The sequence below is a fragment of the Manis javanica genome, chromosome X (assembly GCF_040802235.1).
Source record: "Manis javanica isolate MJ-LG chromosome X, MJ_LKY, whole genome shotgun sequence".
Classification (NCBI taxonomy): Eukaryota; Metazoa; Chordata; class Mammalia; order Pholidota; family Manidae; genus Manis; species Manis javanica.
Genome location: NC_133174.1, coordinates 32,997,874 through 33,011,560, shown reverse-complemented (window position 1 = coordinate 33,011,560; position 13,687 = coordinate 32,997,874). Strand labels below are relative to the sequence as shown.

The 13,687-nt window shown below is 56.5% G+C and overlaps 1 protein-coding gene across 14 annotated transcripts in view; it reads left to right on the top strand.

The window, feature by feature from the left end:
• Window positions 1–13,687, top strand: part of BCOR (BCL6 corepressor) — a 108,787-nt gene that overhangs the window by 63,391 nt on the left and 31,709 nt on the right. The window contains exon 1 of one of the 14 annotated variants that reach the window (XM_073227879.1): window positions 1,103–1,243. The exons of 8 other annotated variants lie outside the window; for them this stretch is intronic. The gene's annotated coding sequence lies outside the window, so the exon portion shown is untranslated. Of the gene's footprint in view, window positions 1–1,102; window positions 1,244–1,408; window positions 1,481–1,516; window positions 2,233–2,484; window positions 3,020–3,079; window positions 3,099–13,687 lie in introns of those variants that run through there. 5 more of the 14 variants (XM_073227875.1, XM_073227874.1, XM_037001537.2 and 2 more) reach the window with 5 other exon arrangements.

Here is a 13,687-nt window from a genome sequence, read left to right as displayed (position 1 = left end):
AGTGGGGTCACCTTTTGCCGCGAAGTCCGGGCCTCGAGGTCTGGGTGCGGTTAGGCCGGAACACCCCTCCCCCACTCCTACTCCTTCCCGCCAGCTTCGAGAACTGGGGCTTCTCGGCTTGCCCTAGAGGCTCTGCGCCCCGGGGAGGCCGGAATCTCTCCTCTCCGCTTCCCTCCTCCGGCCTACCTGCCCCCGCCCTACCCCTGCGCCCAGCGCCGCGCTGGGTGCGGTGGAGAAGCTCAATACGTGTCAATTGAACTGCTGCGGGCGCAGGCTGTACGCGGCCGCCGAGCACTGATCAGCACGACGTTACCGAGTGGAAATTTATGGGGCGAACGGTGTACTAAGCCAAAAGTTGCTCCCTGCTAAGGAAAATAAAACGCGGGAGATAATCTCCCGAGGCCGGTGTGAGGGGCCAGGAAGGAACCTCCAACCCTCTAAGGTGCAGCGTGTGAAATGCCCGCGGATGGGGAGAAGTTCTGGCGGATCTCCGCTCTCCTGCCGCCCCCCTCCGTTTCCCTGTGCCCCACGGGCAGCCTCCACCCCCAACCCCCTCGCTGCCTCTTCAAACAATTCCCACACAATTGAAACGTCCGGGGAACTCGGGCGCGGAGTTGGGGCGGAACGGCGTCTGTGGCCCCGGGTGGTGTTTTATGGTAGCTCTGGACACCGAAATGGAAAGGGCTACTACGGGAAGAAGGGGCGACCCAGGGTGGTGGTGAGCGCCGACGCGCACTCGTCAGGCTCTCCTTGGTCTTGGAGGAGACGCGCGACTGGGAGAGCGCAGCGCTGGTGGCTAGAGGAGGCAGCGGCGGTAGCCGCTGGGGTTTGACAGCTTTGGCTGAGCTGAGTGCGAGGCGCTTTATGGTAATTGCGGTCCTCCACTGGCCTTCTGGGTAGCGAGGGGAGTCTCGGCGCGCGGCGGGGAGAGCCGCCCCCGCCGCCCCCAACCCCTCGGCTCTGGATCAGCGGGCAGCCTTCGCCGCCGCCGCCGCCGCCGCCCGAGCCGATCTCTGGCTTGCGCAGGACGCGCGCCCAGGCTGGGTGTGCGCAGCCAACTCGGTCCAAGCGGGGGAGGGGAACGCAAGGGGCGAGTGGGGAGCTACCCAAGTGATCCTGGGTTTGGACCCAGAGAGGTGAAACGAGCCCGGCCAGGAATCGATGACGGCTGGGGAAACTCGGGCAAACCTTTCCTGGGGAATCACCCCTCCGAAACCCAACCGCCGAGGCGCCACAGCGGAGGGTGAGCGAAGGCTGGGGGAGCTCAAACTTGCGAGAGCTGGAGGCGGCGGCGGCGGCGGGAGGGCGGCTGTCGCCCGAGCGCTGCGCCTGCGGGGGGAGGGGTGGCGGCTGCTGGGAGGGAGGGAGGGGGAGGGCGGGCAAAGGGAGTGGGAGGAGGAAGAGGAGGGAACCAGGGAGGGGGGACGCGTTGGGATCGCGGCGTGCGGCGGCAGACGGAGCCCGGGCTCCCAGCGGCAAGGTGAGGTAGAACTAGGCTCCTCGCTGAACGCGGGCAGAGCTCGGCGGTTGCGGGGAAGACGCGCGCCGGAGCCCAGACCGCGGTCGAGAGCGGGAGCGAGGCGGGCGGCTGCGGAGGGGGAGCCCGCGAGCCGCCGGGCGGGGAGCCCAAGCAGCGCTGTCGCCGCTCAGGGACGACTTGGCCAACGCACTCACACACACACACACACACACTCTCACACACACACCCAACCCGAGCAGGCGCTCGCGGCGATCCGTCAACATGGCGCTGAGGCTCCTGCCCGAGCGCGGGCGGCAACAGCGGCGGCGCGGGAGCTACTGAGCCCGGCTGAGCCCGGCCCAGCCGCGGGAGCCCGGAGGATCGCGCGGGGCTGTCGCCACCTGCCCGGAGGCTTTGAGCCCGCCCCGCCCCGCCCCCACCCGGCCCAGAGCCCACCCCTCGGCGGGGCCGACTCCGAGTGCAGCCGGCTGGCAACAGACGGCGAGGGAGGAGAGAGAGCGTGGTGCTGCGGGCGGGCTGCGGGCAGCCGGGGACGGCAAACTTTGCTGCTCGCCGCGCTTCCGTGGCCCAGCTCCTTATCCGCTTGCTAACATCGCCAGCCCACTTTCCTCCAACCCCGCACACCTCTCCTCACCCACCCAACCGCCTTTCGCTGCTCCTCGCCGTCTCGACTCTACTTGGGGGTGGGCGCGGGAGTACTTAAGAGCGCCGAATCGCAGTCTCTCTGCTTACTCCCCGGCCGGAGATACCAGGTCAGTGACCGAACACCCTAAGCCGGGGAGGCCGCGCGGGCTGACTGGCGGGCAAGGCGGACGCGCCGCGGGATGCAGCCAGCCCCCTCCCTCGGGGCCCCGCCCGCCACGGGTTGCTTCTCAGATTCTCTCGCGCTTCCCTTTGACTGCTTTGCTCCCTTTCATTTTTATTTCATGCCTATGTTATTTAAAATGCAGCCAACATAAGCGGCCCTGCGTGGGCACCGGGCGGGGGGGCGCGCGGCGGGGGACCTGCAGCTTCCCAGGGGACTGGGAGGAGAGCAGGGAGTTCGCGGAGTGGAAGTTTGCAGCCCGTGTGTGTCTGCGCGGGAGCGCGGTCGCCGCCGAGCGCTGCAAGTCGAGCGCAGGGGGCGGGGGGAGCTGGGCTGGAAGCTGGGAAGCTCAGCTCGGCGTTAGGTTGTGAGCAGGAAGGGGAGGGCGGCGGGTTCCCGTCTGGTTTCTTTTTCGACTCGGGAAAGAACTGTAAAAACCCCCAGCCGCCGCCGCCGCCTCCTCGCCTCGCCTCGCCTCGCCTCGCCTCTCCGGGGGCCGGTCGCTTTCTCCTAGTGGAAAGACGTGCGTGCGTGAGGGTGTGTGGCGGACGACCCGGGCGGTGCAGACCTCGACCTGCCTCCGCCGCGCCGCGCAACTCGGGAGGGGAGTCCCGGGTTTTTTTCTTAGCTTGCCCCAGAGCGCGAATCACGTGGATTTAAGAAGAAAAAAAAGAACTACTAGGAAATCCAGCAGAGCGAGGGGTTCCGACTCGGCCAGTCCGCCCGCCCGCCTGGTCAGACGCTTTGTTTTGTAAATATTCCTTTAAAATAATCCGCGCCTCCTCCCACCCCGATTCGCCCGGTTCTTGCGAGGTTGGTTTTAAGTTACGAGCCCCCAGGGGTGGGGGTGGGGGGACGCGCGGGGGCCGCGGCGGGAAGGAAGGGTGGGGGGGGGGTGGCGAGACCTGGGCCCTCCACTGGGCAGCGGGGGAGTCTGGTGGGAAGCCCTATTGGGCGTGTGTGAGTCTGCGGCCGGAGGAAGTTGGTCCCACTCAGAGGGCGTGCGGTGCAGAGGCTGAGGGTAAAGAGGAACTTGCGCACCGGGCGCGACCCTCCGTTGTGGCGGGGAGGGCGAGGCGCTGCGGGGCCTGCGCTCCGAGCAGGCGGGCGACTGCGCTGCAGAGCCTCCGCCAACTCCGGGGCTCTGGACGGCGGCGACGTCCTCCTTGTGTTTACGAAACAAGCCCTGGGGCGCAGTGTGCGGAGGGGGTGGTTCGATGCACGCGTGGTCCCGGCGGGCTTCCTGGTGTTCACATTCTCGAGTGGGCACGTCCCCGGGTCTCTGAGACGGCTGAGTCTGGCCGCGCGTTGGCCGAGGCCGGGCGAGGCTTAATTAGCTTTTAATGAATCTTTTCCAGAAAGTCCGCGATCTCCAGCCGGAGGCTGTGAGTGCCCGAGCGCTAGGGCGCGCGCCGCCGGCGTCTGAAGGGTGGGGGTTGGGGAAATGGAAGAGCGAAGGAAGGGGGAGGGTTATGTGTATTTAAAAACAAACCTTATAAAGAAGCCAGCGCGCTTCAAATAGGTATTCGCACAGCTTCGCTATGTCTAGACTAGACAACTCAGGGTTTTAGTTGGGGTATTTTTTTCCCTTTTTCTGAGAGAAGGCTAGGGGAGATAGTGGTATTTGGTTCTAGGGGTAACCTCTTAGAGGAAAATCCTTAAAATGTCCTGGGGGTAAAAACGGGGAGGAAATAGCCCACCCCAGAAGGTAGTGGGTGGTGAACGCAGACTTCGGTATTTCTAGCCATCTGACACTTCCTGTGGCACTGGAAACGGACACCGCGAGCCGAAATCAATCCTTACGAGGTCCTGGATTCGGTTTTGCCAACAGAATTGCTTGTGTGAAAGGCATTTTAATTGTCGGACTTGAAGACTCCGTGTACGTGGGTACTTGGAGAATACCTCTGCTTCTCGACCCTACCCACTCCACCCCCTTCCCTCCCTGGACCTGTTATCTGGTCTTGGTTTGGCAGTGCGTTCTTGTGTTTATTTTGGGCTTGATTTCGCCGCGTGGAGGAAGGAGGGGAGGAGATGGCGGTGATTAATATGCAGTCCGGGTTTAATCCGAGGCTGGCCTTCAGTGTGCGGCATACGCCACCACTAACCGGGAATGCTTGGGGTAGCTGCGGGGGCAGTGCGCGGGGTTCAGGCGCTAGGCGCTCGGCGGGCAGGTCGGGGCTGGGGCTCGGACGGCCCGAGCGCTGTCCTTTCAGGCGCTGTCACCAGTAGGTGACTGAGAGTTAATTAGGAAGTGTTCTCCGGATCAATGGGCCGCACAGCTCATTAGCGATTCTCTCCAGCCCTTCGCAGGGCCTGCCGGGCCTCTCTTCCACACAGGCCGGGCCCCCCGCGGCCCAAGCTGCGAAGAGCGTTCGTGGGAAATAGGGAGGGACCGGCAGCGAGGGACGGCGGTGAGGCAAGTGGAACTTCGCCGGGCGGCTGGGTGCATGCAGCGCCGTGAGGCCCGTGCAGTCCGCTCTTTCTTCCTCCTGTCTGTCTGTCGGCTCGACTGTGTCTTTAACTCGCTCGCGTCGCCGCCTGGCTGCTCCTCCCCGCCTCCCTCGCCTATCTCTTGTTCTCTAAGCACGACGCCTGTGCTCCCCGCCCAGTTTGGGATTAGACAAGATAAAAATAGGACTGCCCAGCGCGCAGAGCTGTGACTGTGTCCCGGCAGTCGGGCTGGCGGTAGCGCCAGGGGCCGGGAAGGACCCGCGGTGCGCTCCGGGCGGCCCGCGGCTGCAGGCTCTCACCCCACCCCTTAGGCGCGGTCACGCTCCCTAGGTTCTGTCCGCTGGGAACCGTGCAGGCAGGAGGACATGGGTAGGGTCTCCGCGCTCTCGCGGGTGTTGTTGGTGTACGTGTGATAGATAGGTCTAGACAGGCGTGCAGGCTCCCTCCCGACTGAAGGACGGGGGGGGGGTAGTGGGGGGGGTGGGGGCGGGCCGCGGAGGCGGCGGCAGACTCCCGTGAGCAGCCAGCGAGCCTTCGGGCCCTGCGAGCTGGGTGGAGGACGGCTGCGAGGATTTCTCTTAACCCTTTAAAGGCGATGGAAAAGTGTAATGGGTTTGTGTGTGTGTGTATAGAGCCTAGTAGAAATTCCTGGAGACCTAGTAGCCCTCCCGGGGGGGCGAGACTGGGAATCGGGGCCAAGGGTTTACCTCTCATATGTATTCACTCAAGTCCTGGTACATTGGGCTGATTCTTTGACAAACTAAATGCAGCTGCTAGATGATGTACTTTGGGTACTTCTCAGTGGTTGTGGTGTGAACACACAATGGGCACCCTCACTTAAGGAACTGAGTTTGGGAGATGCAGATGTAGACCTTAGTGTTCCCGGAGAGAATTAATGGAGAGAATCCGGTATGGGGAGGTCTGCTCTGAGCTGTAGCAGGGTGGGGCCTCTGAGCAAGACTGCTGCAGATGGAGACCCAGCCTGAAATGCTAGCTAGTTCAATCTGTACAAGTATGCATTGGAGAGAGCAAAGGGGTCCTTGATTTGTATATAAATAGACACACTTTAACCATGAACTTGTGGAGAGTTAGATATGTGCAGGGAGACAGCCTCTGAACAGGAGTTGAACAGTGATATGTCACAAGACTGATCATTTGTATACACATACACGGGGTTGATATTGAATTGGTCTAAAATTTTAATACGACTCTGCAGACATAGGTCTGGTTCATTCCAGAGGTTGAAATTGGTGCGTGGGTTACTCTATATGTAAATAAATCACCAGTAACATGCCTCTGTCTCCATCCCTGTCCTCTCCTTTTTAGGGTTTATGGTCCAGGGGATCCTCTAGTTACATCTGTACTGCAAACCATATTGGTCTGGCCTGGGAGTGAGCCACATTATGGGCAAGAGTAAGAATGTAAGTAAAAGGGGAGGCCTATAAGCTAGACAGGAAGCTCAGATAAAGATGTGAGGCCTGGATGACATGTGCTGAGACAAATCGGGACACTTGGGCTCCAATGCCCACATGGAACAAGAGATACATAAGAGATAAAGAACTGGCCAAGAGGAATGTAAACATGGATATGCAAATGCAGGGACCTATAAGGATATTCTAAGAGAAAATCCCAGACTGTTGAGCTGGAAACTGGGGCAGAATTTCTGTAAGTGCTTTCCAGAGACAAAAGCCCATTTAAAGGTGTGAAGAGGGTCACTTGGAAACACAAAAAGCATTCATATGCATACATCCATGCTTAGACACACAAGCTGCATGACAAAAACTCTTCAGTGCCTGACGACTTTCCTGTAGAGTGAGACGTCATGGGCACGGAAGTGTGGGCCACACAACCACATGTGCACACACATAGAGAAATAACGCATCTTTCTTTGTCAAGAAGGAAACTGGGGGCAAGGCAGCCTCACTAAGGGTGGATAGTCCTCAGTTACTATTACTTCTGGCTATAGTTTCTTCCCATCTAGAGCCAGGGAGAAGGGAATGTGTTGAGCAGGTAGGAGGACTTTAAGAGAATTTGAGTTGACCTTGAATGAGTGGACAGTAGAGGAAAAAGGAATTGCTTTCCACTTCAGGTCAGGAGTGGATATTGTGAATTTTACCTCCTGTTTGCTAAGGTGGTACAGGCTCTGTAGTGGACTGATAAACGGAACCGAAAGAAGTGAAGGTCAGCCTCTGGAAGGAATAAAGGAGACCATGCTTTCACTTTTTCCTGGGAGTAGAGACCATGCAGGGACAGCCTGCGCAGGGTGGATTAGCAGGCGTCTCTGTGACACCAGAAACACACTTATACTATAGGCTAGGGTTTGGTTTGCCCACGGCCTCAATTTGCCGCGGTCCCTCTTTGTCTTGAGCCCAGCTGGGAATTCCAGCTTTTATTGGGAAGCCCGCACTCGGGTGGAGCCCGCGGGGGCAGGTCTGGGCGGGAGGCCCGCAGGCCGCCGTACAGCCCAAACCCCAGGACGGTCCTCAGGAACTCGGCAGCCCTCACAAAGCCACCTTAGTGGTTTCCTCGAGGCGCTGGGCCAGGCTGACCCAGCCGGGCATCATTGGGTTGGGGGCCACTTAGGCCGCGGCGCGCCGCCGGAGACCGAAAGGAACTCAGAAAGGCCCTTTGTTAGGTCCCGGGTCACACCCGTGCCCTGGGGGCCGCAGAGGGGCGGGAGAGCGGTGTTCTCTGCGAGAGGACCCTCTTTCTCGGAGGCCTCCGCCGCCCGCTCACACGCTTCGGGCCTACTGGGGCCTCGCCCCATCCTGGGAGGGGAGGCCGAGGTCCTCCAGGACCCGCCCCGACTGCTTCGCCAGTGTGCATGTCCGGCAGGATCCCGTCTGTTTGTAAAGCTGACTGCGCTGCTAGGGCCTAGATTGTGGCATCCAGGTAGAGAAGCAGCTGGGGCAGGAGTAGATGGCCTCCTCTGGCCGCCCCAGTGGTAGCCGAGCTGCCTTCCTTGCCAGCGCTTGGCCCGCCCCGACGGCTTTCCCTCGTTGCCTTCAACGTGCTCCTCCGGAAGGGATATCTGATTTTGTGTTTGATGGAAATTAATGAGCGATGCTTTAACGCGGTATTTTTGTAGAAGGCCCCCTTTCCCAGCACAAGCTCATCTCTGCCTACCCCTACTCGAGGGTCTCAGAAATAGGGTTCCTCACCTGTTTTTTTATGGCCATGTCTCACCACCAATCATCGCCCCTCAGCACCCATGGGCTCGGCTTCCTGTGATTAGACTAGCGGGGAAGTCCGCTAGAAGATCCTGACAGCATAAAATATAATTTGTGATCTAAAAGACAGTTTCCAGTATAATCTCATTATGCACCACAGACTCCCGGTGTTATTTTGTGGAAGGCGGACAATGATCAATTTACATTGACCCGGGGCTGGGCGAGCTTTTAGATGGTAATTGCCATATTGATTTGCATGCAAAAAGGAGACCTGCTAAAATTAAAGACCGGAAGCTAAATTAAACTAAATTTATTGTCTAGGTGCAAACCGGAGGAACTACTGAGGGAGTGGGGGGGGGTGGGGAGGGTGAGTCAGGTCAGGTTGCCTGGGGCCGAGCAGGTAAAAGACCCTAGAGTTTCGGGGAGGTCACAGATTTGGGAGGATCTTTGCCCTAGTGATTTTGTAATGTGAGGAGGGAGGCTTGTTTAGGTTTAGGGACCCAGCGGGTAAAAGTTATAAACAGGCACTATTGCATCGAAGGCACTGAAGTCTTTTAATAACTAATAGTAACTGAGAGCGGGAGGAGAGGGTTATAAGGGTCTTCTATTCGTTTCCGGCACCCCCCATTCTATTGTTCTACCCGATCGCTCTCAGTCGTGCCAGGAGCACCCATAACTTGCATGTGAGGTTTAGGGAAGGAGAAAAAATCAGGCTATAACCCTCCCCTCTCCCCAAGTATACTTTTTTGCAGAGCGTGCGACTGTTGGGCACACTGCAAGCGCGGCGCGGGCAGGCCCAGACCGTTGGAAGCTGAGAGGTGTACCGCCGCTGGCGTCTCCGCCCGAGGGCGATCGCTTTGCTAAGCCGCCCGCTCCAGGTGGCCCAAGAGCGGGCGGGGGGTGGGGGTGGGGGGACGGTGGTTGCGTCTGTTGGGCGGCGGTCTCGCGGTGCCTGGGATGGGGTCGCCTCCCAGGAGGCTTTAAGGCCGTGCACGGAGCTGGGGGCTGGGGCTGAAAACCCTACCCGATCGCCAGCCCCGAAAAGTTTTTAAAAATCCAGAGAGAAAGCCTCTGGCCAGGAGCCAGGGGCGGCCGTGCCGCGGGGGCGTATTCGGCTGGCTAGCGGGGTGTGGACCAGGCTCTGCCATCACCTCAGTCCCTCCCGCTGCCAAACCCCTTGCCTGCACATCACTCCTGGAGCCATTTTGCACATCCGGGGCCGGACCCGCAGGGGCTGCCGAGTATCCGGTGCCCCTGCCCCCCTTTTTCGTCCCCACGGAGCTGCAAACGGCCCTTAGCAGTGGATCCTGTGGCATCGGGTATGGGTATTTCCCGGAGCATTTGAAAGCCCAGGGCAGACTTGAAATTGGGGATGGGGTGGGAAGGGGATGTTGGGTGCCAACGCCTGCTTTTGGGACAAGAAATTGGGAGAAGGAAAGATAACCACTGCTGCCCCCCACCCCGCCTTTTCTTGGGGCTTTGTTTTTTGTGGGGACCCTTGGGGGTCCAGTAGATCTCTCAAGCCATTTCCCTCTTATTTCCCTTCCTCACCCTTTGATCCTTGGAGTTTTTTCATTATAACTCTAGGAAAGGTACCTAGGTGTAGGCACTCTTTCTGAAGGGCTTTTTCTCCATTTAGATAATTTGATTATTGCTTTACGTGGCAAAACTAGGGTGGCAAGCTTAGTTCTTGTACCAGGAGTCAGCACTGTTTACAGAGACCTGAGAGTAGTGACCCACCTACCCCCTGCCTATTCTGTGCTCCTGGAGGAGAGGAGAGGGGAGTATTGCCAGGAGTCCTGGCCTCACACCAGAGTATTACAGTTTAGGAAGGTGTGTAGGATGTTGGGGGAAATTGGGAGACAATGGACCAGGAGATTATTGGGTGTGGGAGAAACTGGGTTTCAAGCTCCCTGTGGACTGGACTACATAGGTGTACTCGAGTACATGGTCTAAGGAAGCCTTCTGAACTTCTAGAGGGGATTTCAAATGGCGCAGTTAGACCAATAATTGGCTCCTCTCCGCAACTCCAGGACTGAGTTTGACCGTGGCCCATTTTTACTAGCTGTGTGACCTTGGGGGCAAGTTATTTATGGCCTCTGAGCCTTACTAAGTTTCTTCATTTGTAAGACTGGGAATAATTATCTACCTTTAGGATCAAAGAGGAGTACTTGTCACACAGTAGGCCCCAAGGATTAGTAATGGCTTTGAATGCCTGATCTTGTTCCTATAGGTTGTTCTTCCATTCCTTGCTGCCCCTGAGATGTTCTTAGGCCAGTGTCGCAGGGACCAACAACGCAGGTTGAATTCCCCTTCAAGGGTATTCCCAAGGATATTCCTCCAGATCTGCTGCCGTGGGTGCCTCTTTCCCTTGTTACACCTCTTAACTCATTCTGCCTTTTAAAGGATTCCATATGACAGAACTTGGGATTCCCCCCTCCCCCCAGTATAGGATCATTAAATGGCTAGGAATTGATTCCAGAACTGGTATCTAGGTGTTCCTTGGCAAGTCTTCCTGTCATTTTTTGGGGGGGAGGGAACAGCAGTGGCTAGAGGGGAGAGACCTGGTTGGAAGAGGTGAGGGAGGTGGCCTGCTGCAGAGGCCAGAGGTGCTGTGGTTTGTTTGATAGGGATTAAGTCCGGATGTTATGAGGTCTCAGTGTGGTTTTCAATAAAGTCTGCCAGGGATTGCTTCTTTTATATCGATATGTATTTTTAAAAATTACTAGCATGAGAAGAAAACCAGGCCTGTATGGATCCAGGCCGGTAGTAAGCTACTGTGATCAGGTTTCCTACTCGACTCCCAGAGGGGAAGTCAGTGTTTGATTGAAGCTACACTTGGTTCTTGACTCTCAGGGGATGCCTACTCTGAAACAGAAGCCCTCCCTTCCCCCCCCCCCACCCCTTTTCCCTTCTTCCCTTAAGAGCCTTTGTGCTGAAAGAGCTTCAGTAGGCATGAATCCCTGGTCCCTCTCTAAAGAATGCCTTCCAGCCTTTGCTGACATTGTTTTGTGAACAGTGGGTTTTACCAGGCCAGCAGTTTTCCCCCCATCTTAGCTCACTGTTTTAGAGGTAGGGTATACATATGGCCAGGATGCACCTATCTGGCATGATTTCCACAGTTTGTAGCCAGGGCCTTGCCTGTAATCTGAAGACACTTTAACTTTTGCCCTAGGTGCCTGGGTGTGGAGGGGGGAATTGGGGGAGTGGTGAAGGTGAGGAGAGCAAAGACTGGATTGTTGTTGAGGGTCTGTCAACAGAGGCCTAGGATGGAGTGAGGTGAATCGGAGTATGTACGTAACAGCTTTTGGTCTGGTTTAAAACTTGATTTAATTGGAGAAACTCTTAGGCATTTAACAGTTCTGTACAAATGCAAACTTGAAATAGCTCTAGGCCTACGTCATTTAGGAAAGAATAAATGAAGTACAGAAATGTCCAAACTATGTAAATCCTGGAGTTGTCTGCCCTCTCATAAACACATGACAAGTGCCAAGGCATTTCCGGTCAAAACACCCATGGAACCAGCAGCCTCCATCCTTTGTATTTATTATTTTATTAACAGCATTTTACACAGCATTTAACAAGCACAGCCTGCCTGCTTTGCACTGCGACTCTCAGCAGCCTAAGGGGTGGGAAACGGATGGGTGTGGGGGTCAGTGGTCTCTAGGAGAGACTTCTTGACTAGAGAAGTCCCTTCAGATGGTTAGGGAAAAGGAGCCATTTGGGGTTTATTTCTACTGGCCCCAACAAGAAGACGAAAGTAATGGTTTGGAGAAAAAAATCCCCTCTCCCTTCTTAGGAGGAAGTTGTGCACATGTGGTATGTCTGGTCTCTGCTTTGATTCCAGAAGGTGAAACAGGGTATTTCATGATACTCTGCCCAACAGTTACTGGTGATTCTCAAAGAATAACTATTTGTCTACTATCGTTATTCTACATCCTGGTGGAAAGTTTATAACGAAAAGTAATGCCTTTCTTAAGTCATAAAATGAGCCTTGTATGATTATTTAATTAAAATCTATTTAAGGACCGATTAGGCGTGTAATTTGCGCTAATAATGACGATTATGGAAATGTTCGACTTAACCAAAAATCATAAAGGAGACATTTTGATCAGTGGGGCGACCAGCAAGTATTCAGGGAGTTGGACAATTTCTGAAACATAGGAGTTGTTAGGCTGCGGGCTGCAGAATGAGCAGAACTGCCCAGCTTCTGACATGGCATGGAGCTGCAGACCTCCTGCCCTGATCCCAAGCATGGCCAGGGCAGGCCAGCCGCTTTGCTGAGCATGGAAGCCAGCCCTGGGAGTCTGAACAACCTTTATTCCTGGCTGAGAAAACCGGGGGGAGGTGTGCTTCCCCAAGCTATCAGGAGAAAACTCTGGGAGCTGGCTGATAAACCACGCAGAAATCTCTGCGAAATGGCTGTGCTCTTTTGCTTTTACAATCAGCAGCGACAAACGCATGCTGCCTTGGCTAGCTTTGGCTGGAGCCTGGAGGGGTGGGGGGAGGGGGGTCCCTTGTTCCGGAGAAACCTGCCAGCTGCTGGGCTTGGTGCGAAGGCAGACACAATGCTGCTGTTGTTGGTTTGATCTCTAACTGTGGATTGTTAGTCTGGCTTTAACTATGTGGTAAAGGGGGAATGTGAAGGCTGTTTACAGCGAGTGCAAATAATGTGACAGCTGTTGGTGCACGAGCAGCGCAGCGCCTCCTCGGCACTTACACAAAGCGCGCACTATGCAGGCCCGTGGAGAGCTGCAGAGGTGGCCGCCACTTTCTGGCCAGAGCGTCCTCAGATGAAAGAAAGCTCAGCAGCACCGCAGCACCACCCCCTCAACTACCCCCCCCAACACACACCTTTATTGCTCCCAGGATTGGAACGGAGCTCCAGGACGGTTTGTGTGTTGTGGTTTAGGGAATTTGAAGGCAGACGCCTCTGAAGGAGGCCCATGGGGTCATGAGTGTCACTGGAGGGGTTTGGCCGGGATCTGTAGGCCTGGGTCCTCAGCTGCTCATGACAGGGTCTTAAAGATTTGAGAAAATAACTTTGAGCCCAGCACAAGCTTGTTGGAAAAGAATGTATTATTAACTGAAGACTTTCTGGAAATTGCAGAGGCTCTGAAGGCCGTTGTTCCCCCTCTGAAATGGCTCTGTTATTCAGACTAGTTGGACAGGTGGGTGCTATATGTTCTGTGCACTGAGGCACTGTTTTGCAGATTGGGAACACCAGTGTGTAGGTTCAGGACCCAAACGGATGTGTTTTGGGTGGGGGGGGAGTACAAATTGGCTTGTGATGACCCGCATCCCTTAGCCTTCCCTCCCAAGCCTTCATGTTTTCAGAAGTGCACGTACCTTCAGCTACAGGACACAAAGGTGCAGTCCTGAGGTCTGCCCACAGCACCACCCACTCTGTGACTTAATAATCAACTAGATGCCCACAGCCATGGGGTGCCTGAGTTCCTGGTCCCCTGCCAGCCACTGCAGGGAGGAGGTGCCAGGACAGGACAGAGAGGAGTTGGTGGCAGCAGTCACCCACTCAGCCAGTCCTGGAGATGCATGGCTGGCCAGGAGGGCCAGAAAGGTGTTGAAATTGTGCGTCCTGCCACCCCCATCCCAAGGCTGAAATCTTCGCAGCCCTGGCCCCTGGGTATTTTTTAGAGAGCTGGCTTAATTCTGTATCCTGTCCAATGTAACTTTGGGCTCTGGATGTACAGCCTACAGGATATCTGCAGATTGATTTCATTGAGGGGGTTGGGGGGCCCTGCCCCTGCCCCTGCCCAAGCC